At 33.0% G+C, this 7,911-nt stretch overlaps 1 protein-coding gene across 2 annotated transcripts in view; it reads right to left on the reverse strand.

The window, feature by feature from the left end:
• CALCRL (calcitonin receptor like receptor) overlaps positions 1 to 7,201 on the reverse strand; it is a 124,682-nt gene extending 117,481 nt beyond the window's left edge. Inside the window, exon 1 of one of the 2 annotated variants that reach the window (XM_069064518.1) lies at positions 6,582 to 7,201. The gene's annotated coding sequence lies outside the window, so the exon portion shown is untranslated. The remainder of the gene's footprint in view (positions 1 to 6,581) is intronic. The other variant, XM_069064517.1, reaches the window with a different exon arrangement.
• Between the last annotated feature and the right edge of the window lie 710 nt (positions 7,202 to 7,911).

Consider the following 7,911-nt stretch of genomic DNA (forward strand, 5'->3'; position numbering starts at 1 on the left):
TATATATATATATATATATATATATATATATATATATATATATATATTGGCTTTGTGGTTCAATTCCTTTAAAGAATAGCTACCTTTTGAAATCACATATTTATAGTGAATTGCATCATTGTTTCTACAAATAAGCCAACAAATATACGACAGAATATTTTTTGTTTAAAAACAAATTTTATCATTTTTACTACAGTTACTTCAATCTCACAACTTTACTGTGATATACTAGCCCAACACCTTATTGCTTTCATAGAATTGGTTCCCTTCCAAGCACATTATCTCAAATACTTACTCCTGGAAAGAAAATGCTCTTCAAAATATCACTTAATCATAGAGCTCAAAGTAGGTGTTAACAATCTGTCATTAAAACAAGGCTTTGCCCAGCTGTAAAACGCCAGCATCCCTTATAAACTTGTGCCACGTTGAGTTGCATTTTATATTCACACTAAATAAAATGTTTTGGCTCTCACCACACTGTATCCTTTTAGTCAAAAGTTACACACCTAGAGAATTTCCTTTAATTCTTTCAAAAGATAGAAAAAACTATACTTGCTAGCATACTGTTTCATGCAAGTCCTTCGGGTTTTCCATTGCTAATTTCACATCAACTTATGCCTTAAATAATCTTGCCTTATAAAAATAAACATTTTATTCACCATTGTGATTATAAAAGTTATGATTTTAAAATAGTAATATGAAGGACTTTGGAGGAATTTTTGATTTTTTTTTTACAACATTGGGAAGAGGAAATCAACTCTTTATTAAATGTGCAATGCTAGAGAGTAGGCTAAATTTTGGTTGAAGTGTGGAACTATATCAGTTTTCTTACCTAAAAGTACCCACAGAAATCATGCTGATGCACCACTTGTGCTATAGTGAGCTCCAGAAAATGCAAGAGATGTAGAGGATGGCCCCAAGTACACTGGTTCCCACCCCCCACCTCCAGGAGGATTTGCAAAACACCATGAACAAATGTCACTGAAGAAGGGAATCGTCTGCTCAGCATTAACTCTAAAAGTACCACTCTATCTATCATCCTGACAATGCCTCTGCCTTTTCAAAGAAATAGCTGTAAGCCTACCAAGTGACAATTTCCTAGACAAAATGAAGCCAGAAGATATTCAGTATCACTTCCCCCCAAACATTTTTTAAAAGGCAATGATTTTTACTAGATTATTTAAAATGCTATAGATACCCCCAATGATTTGTGAATAGATTTTTACAGGGGTTGTAGACATGGTACCTAAAAGGCAATTTATTTTATCCATTTGCCTTCAGTATGAACTGTTTCTCCATTTTAAAATGACTAGATAATTAACTTCCTTCTTAAATTCCCCACTTGTCACATTGAATATCTGGATGTTTCTTTTAATTGTGGAAGTACACTGGGAAGAGTCAAAAAAAGATAGGAATCATACTGGTTATGAAGAATGGTTTTAGAATGATTAATTATGGAGGGTGTTGCTTTTCAATCCAACAACAATCTCAAAAGTACATAGTAAGTATTTACTATGTGTAAGGCAGTATGCTAAGTGCTGGGGGATACATAGTCAAGATGTTGCTGGCAAAGGCACTTCACATTCAAAGATAATTTCTACAGAAAATATTAAAATCTAGAAGTCTTGTGCCTTATTGGGGCCAGAATTACCTGGATTTTCATTTCAATTTTTCATCTCGTATAGTTAATGAAGACTCAGTTTTAAATGATCACTTAAGGAGTTATTTGTGGAATATGTGAATCAACTATTTGATTATCTCAGGTATTTAGCTTCTATTTAAATGATAGAAACAGAGGCCAAAGAATGTGTGTTAATTGCTCAACTATATAAACTCTGGAAATGATTTGTGAATTTCTGCTAACTGCATTTACTCTTTGTTTCTTGGGATACTGTTTCATGCACTAAAGCAATGATACATGTTTATAATTCCATCAGATTCTCTGACCCATAGACCTAAGGTTAGTTTTGCATAGACTTTACCTGAGTCCACTTCTTGGGACTTCTACAAGAGTGAAAAAAATTTGGTTCATTAGGTATTCCATTTCCATAAATGCAACAACATTACAAGAAATGTTTTCTTTAAGGTCGTAGAAAGTAATTCTTTTTTCTTTGAGATTATCATTGCTTCAGCAATTTTACAAAAAAGCTAGCAAAAGACTTTACAGAACTACTTAAAAATCTTAAGTTTTGCAATAAAAGTTGACTGATAAGTGAATGTAAGCTAATTTTTTATGACTTCCACAATTCTAACTGAGCACAAAGAAATAATTTGTATGTATCATTACTTCTATGTCATATAATTAGATATAGATATATTAATCTGTTCTTATATATACAGATCAAATTTATAGATAAAGATTTATATATGAATCTATAACTATACATACATTTGTATATGTATATTCATTTTCTGTACATAGATACTGTATATATAGATATGATTCTGTATTTATAGATATAGATCTATATTGAGAATTTCATATCACAGTTGTAATAGACCATACTATTTCAAACTTCTCACATTTATAAGACAGAGATTGGTGTAATTAATATGAACATCTAATTCTTCAAGGACCTAAAGGACCATTTTAATTTTAGTTACACAAAATCCTATCAAATTATCTTAATTACTTTCCTAAATAACGATTAAAACTACACATACCATCACCATACCACACCACATTCAAACACAGGAAAGCAAACAAATGCAGAGATGAGGAAAAAAATATAGATAAAATGAGCCTAAACATTGTCAGTAATGAGGGAGGGGGAGGGGAGGGAAGGATTATAGACATAGGTTTTCACTTAAATGAATTATATGGATAACTTTGCAACTTCACTTCTGATTCATAGGTGTATAGATATAACTTATTTCTTGTGATTTTTGCTTTCTAAAGTTCAGCAGAATACTTTTCCATATTAACAATGTAAGACAACACTAAAGGAGATAGATTATTTCTGCATGGTATATGGTATAGCAGGGACATAGCAAGGTAGCAATGTGAGCTTTTCTGGGAAAATAGAAACATTCAAGATATTCTAAGGAGATTGATATCAGACTTGAGGAAACATTTATTTTACTACACAGATTCTTCATTTTTAACACTGACTGAAAGTTTGCTTCTGGTTATGTAATACCACTAAGGGAACACACTACCACCTTTGGTCACTAAGGGAAGCTTTCACACCAGCTTAAAATGGAACAGTTTATCTTAACTGACAGGGGAGATTCTTATTCTCCTAAACAAAGATTAGATAAAGGACAAAAGTAGTACTTGCAAATATCTTCAACATGCCTTTACTCAAAACAATTTCCCAGGAAATCTGATTTTTTTTTACCTTAAAATCTTTAGAAAATTGTGGTCATAATGTGAAAAATCAAGTTCAAGATTTTAGATACATCAACAGAATATTGGGCTGCCTATGTCAGCTAATATAAAACTGTATGCTTTCAGTTAGTGTCACCAATTCTTTCCCAAGTTACTTAAAATACATTTACATTTACACAATGGTCACCGCATTCCCCAGGAAGCAAATTAGTTTGTCAAAATGAATTCAATAATAATTTTTAAATTGAAATTATTCATTTAGTTTATTACCTATGCCACTTTTTTTCCTTCAAAGTTACTTTTGGGAAGTTTCCAATTAAGTCCTAGGAACATTCTTAAAGACTGAATTATGACCAAGCTTTAACTCTCCTTGACGTTTTTATGGCAAAATAGTAAATCCAATGGGCACTGTAAATTTTGGTTTATTGTTTTTAAATATGGTTAGGTAATCAAGAAATTGTTTAGTAAATAATGTGACAGTAATATGGGATAATTTGCTATTAAGTATAGATTTCTATTTTTCACTGAAATGTCTTTCTACTCACCTTGAGAATAGTGATGCAGCTCCTCAAAAATTTAATATTAAATTTATTTGCTCAAGTGAAATTATTACACATTGGTGAATAATATTATTCCAGAACTTTGATAACCATTAATATACTTTAGCAAAAGCTGAGCAGTCTTCTGTTGGGAAAACTGCAAAGCAAATATGCTCTAAAGATGTTCATATTGTGAACAGAAATCTGGGCTAGTCAAGTGAAGGATGTTTTGAAGTTATGAATTACCGTTTACATGTTTACAATTCAATTTATATCATTTTCTTCTGCTCCAAAATTAATTCAAGTTATTTAATAGGTACAAAATAATGCACTTTTTAATCTTCATTTTACTTAGCATCACTACTTATTAACAGAATACAATGGTTGAGAAACAGAATAAATAAATTCCAGCATTTTCACAAGTCAAGAAATATATTGAAAAATGAAGGAAAATTTGAGCAGTTATCCCAATGATACATTTTTATTCAATAGTTTAAATGTTTTAGGCGAGAGTGTTTTTTTCTTTTCTTGCTTAAACCATCCATACCATTGCATTGTCTTAACTTCCCATTTCATCATACATGTGTAAACCTGACTTAGGCATACATGATGATTCCATGCAGTCAATGGAGAAGATAGCATAAGGAACAAATATATTTGATGAAGTAAATAATTACTTGAGTACCACAATCATGAAAAGATTCCTGTAAACTATTGATTTTTAAAGGAAACAATTTTAGAGTAGCATGTGTGAGTGTGTATATGTGGACATGTGTGTGTGTGCATGTGTACACATGTATATGTGTGTGGTCCAAGATATTTTAACTCTTGCTTCAGTCTTTAGCTCTAGAAGGTCAGTATTGCTCGGTTCTTTCTCTACAGTTATTTTTAGAGATCAAATTTATAAACCATTTCAATTTATAGATATTTAGTGAAAATAATATTGGATAAATACTTTCCCTCCTCCCAACAGTTAATTAGGTATTTGTCACTTTTTAGTCCATGTCTTCAATCTTTATTGTTGTAATGCAGAATATTTAGCTAAACACAACTTCCCGAAGAGAGGGATATAATCTTTAAGTATCATTAGAAATAAAATTTGTTAACATCTATTTTAAGCAAAAATCAAAACTAAAACAAATATGGTTTCAACTATGTCCTTCCTAATCCCCATGCCAGACTTTAAGAGGCTTTCAAGAGTAACCAAGAAACCTTCTCCTGCCATTTTTTGGTTTGCATTTGTGTACCTCTCATGACCAAAGAATCTAAAGTATAAGTAATATGGAAATGAAAAGATCAAGAGAATCACATAGCTATACTCTTGTGAAAAGTTATTTAGAAGCATCTGTGGTATTGAATATCCAGGGCAAAAGTGCCAGGGAATTGTACTGGATAAGAAAGTAGTCCCTTGTAATGTGTTAAACTTATGGGTGATTAAGTCCAGGGTGCCCATAATGGAAGCAAAAAACAACAACAAAAAAGACATAATGTCATTGAAATTAAAACCCATCTTGATCAATAGTGGCTTCTTCAACATCAATCAAGCACAACTTGATATCTAACTTCCTAAAAATAAGTAATAGTATTTAACAATCTACGAGTTCTCTTTACTTACAAATTTTGTGAGTATTAAATGGTTTAATTCATTAGGCTAATTTGTTTTGCCCGAAGGATCATTAATTCACTAAGAAAATTAATTGTCACCATAACCAGAAATGAATATGAATCTATTAGCTATTCTCTCTATATATTTATTTAAATTCTTATTAATTCATGGTACTTCCCATATATATGTATATTTTTTTCCCTTCCTTTTTCTGGATATGCCCATGCCTCCATTTCCCTCAACCCCCTCCCAAAACACATGCACAGAGAAACAACTCAGCAGACTACAAGTAGCACAATAGGAGGAAATACGGTATTCACTATGAAATGACATCAACAATAAAAATGTACTCATTTTCAGACTTTAAATTTTATTCTCTCCTGATCTATTTTTCATTCTACCAATGACTTTCTACCTTGAGTTCCACTCTATAATCTACTAGAATGCAAATATTCAGTGTTTTATGAAGGGATTGTTTGAAAGCACACAAAAATGAATTGATGATATTAGAATTGATTAAGTATATGTGAGTTGAGGTGAACTTCTAGTAGAAGCAAGTATGATGAATGAAAAACTAGTGGTTTGGCGCTTAATTGCCTGTTCAATAACAGTCACAGTGAGATTAGGAGACATCAGGAGTAGAGAGCCGGTAGAGTTTTTCATTTATTCTTCCTCTTTCCTTAGAGTCCCAATTGTGCTGAGATAGTTTAGAGACCTTTTTTTTTCCTGAAACAATTGCTTTAATGTTTTCCAGCTGGCAAGAATATTTTTTTTTTCAAATATTAGGGTTATAAGAAAATATAGCATTACCCATAGCTGGTTTTGGAGTTCTATTCCTACAAAAGCTCCTTTCAAGTCATTCAACATTTATTCTTTGGCCCCCCCCCAAAAAAAAAAAAACCGGGAATATTAGTCTAAATTATAGGAATATTTAGTAGTTAACAAGATTTCTACTTTTGCTGTTGCACTCTATAGGTTATCTAACATACACAGATGAGAATGTTTTCAGCTTCTCCCAATGTCAGTAACTAAAGCCCACAAAACAATCTCAAGTCAAATGACAGTACAATTTACAATTCTTAGATATGCTTTACTATGTACTCACCCAGCACAGTTCCTGAGGAAATTTTTTGTGAAATAGTCTTGGATGCAATTTGATTTTTCTGAGATTCTGCAGAAGAGATTCTCCCTCTCAGGCAAGGTGGGGAAACAGCAAAAGACTTGCAATTTGATCCTGCAGTCTGGGTGTAATCCAGTTATCAGAGCCTGGTGATCTTAATGGAAGAGGTTACACAGCTCTACTATGGAGAGAGGTCTTGTTCTGAGTAGAATTGGAAGTGTTGTCAGATTGTAAGTGATCAGCAGCAGAAGGGAAACATCAGAGCTTCCTGTTACATCACTCTGACCCCGCCTGCATTTAGTGTTAGATTACTTTCTTGCTCAAATAGCACACCCCAGGAAATCTGTGCTCCTCTAATTCTCAGGCAGGAGCAAGAAGCAGCCTGAGTAGAAACAGTTCCTAAAGTCATGACTACATTGTTGCCAGTAAAGACTGGCTGGCTTGCATCTTCCCTGTGTTCTGTTACGACTTGTCAAGCAGATACCACAGTAACTTGAATGAAGTTGATCCGAAATAATACTCTGTTTAAAGGAGCTGAATTAGGCACGTGGGTTTGGGGTGCCTATCAATATGAATACTCACAATGGGACATACAACACTTTAAAGAGTTTCCAGAAGGGGGAGAAAACAAACTCTATTCAGATTTTACTCAGAAGTGAACAATGAGAAAGACTAGCTGCATTCCTCTATACTAATTCTGTAATCTGACTCCAGCCCATATGAATCCTGATAATACATGCATGTCTCAGACCATGCTTTATAGAGAGTCAGAGAAATATTGCCTTTATGATCTTCCCTTTGAAGCATATTGTATATTGATGACCAGTTCAAATGGAACTAGTTTTAAATAATTTAGAGGAAGAATAGTTTGCAAATAGAATACTGTCTTTCTCAAAACTCCAAGTGAATTTATCAGTCAGTTAACAAGCAGTTATTGAGAACTCACAGGTGTCAGGGCAGTTCTCTAACTGCATGGGGTATACACAGAAGACAGACAGCCCCTGACCTTATGGGTCTTTGTGCCGAAGTGTTACAGATGGCTTGCATTTTCCACAGTCCAAGCCTACATGGAAATCTTTAGCTAGAGAAAATGTGAAGCTAGGCCTAGGGGATCTGGGACTGAAATCTATGGTCATCAGTAGCTTTATGTTTGAATTAATATATCACTACCTCCTATAAATAAACTATAAATAAAAGTGTCATATTGCTTAAACTTACAACTAAATCAGAACAAAACAAAAAGAGGGAAAGTGGAAGAGAACTTATTGCTCTCTCTCTCTCTCTCTCTCTCTCTCTCTCTCTCTCTCTCTCTCTC

Source organism: Petaurus breviceps, unplaced genomic scaffold, assembly GCF_028583685.1.
Source record: "Petaurus breviceps papuanus isolate PSGF00001 unplaced genomic scaffold, PetGlider_PUasm1.0 90638, whole genome shotgun sequence".
NCBI classification, from domain to species: Eukaryota; Metazoa; Chordata; class Mammalia; order Diprotodontia; family Petauridae; genus Petaurus; species Petaurus breviceps.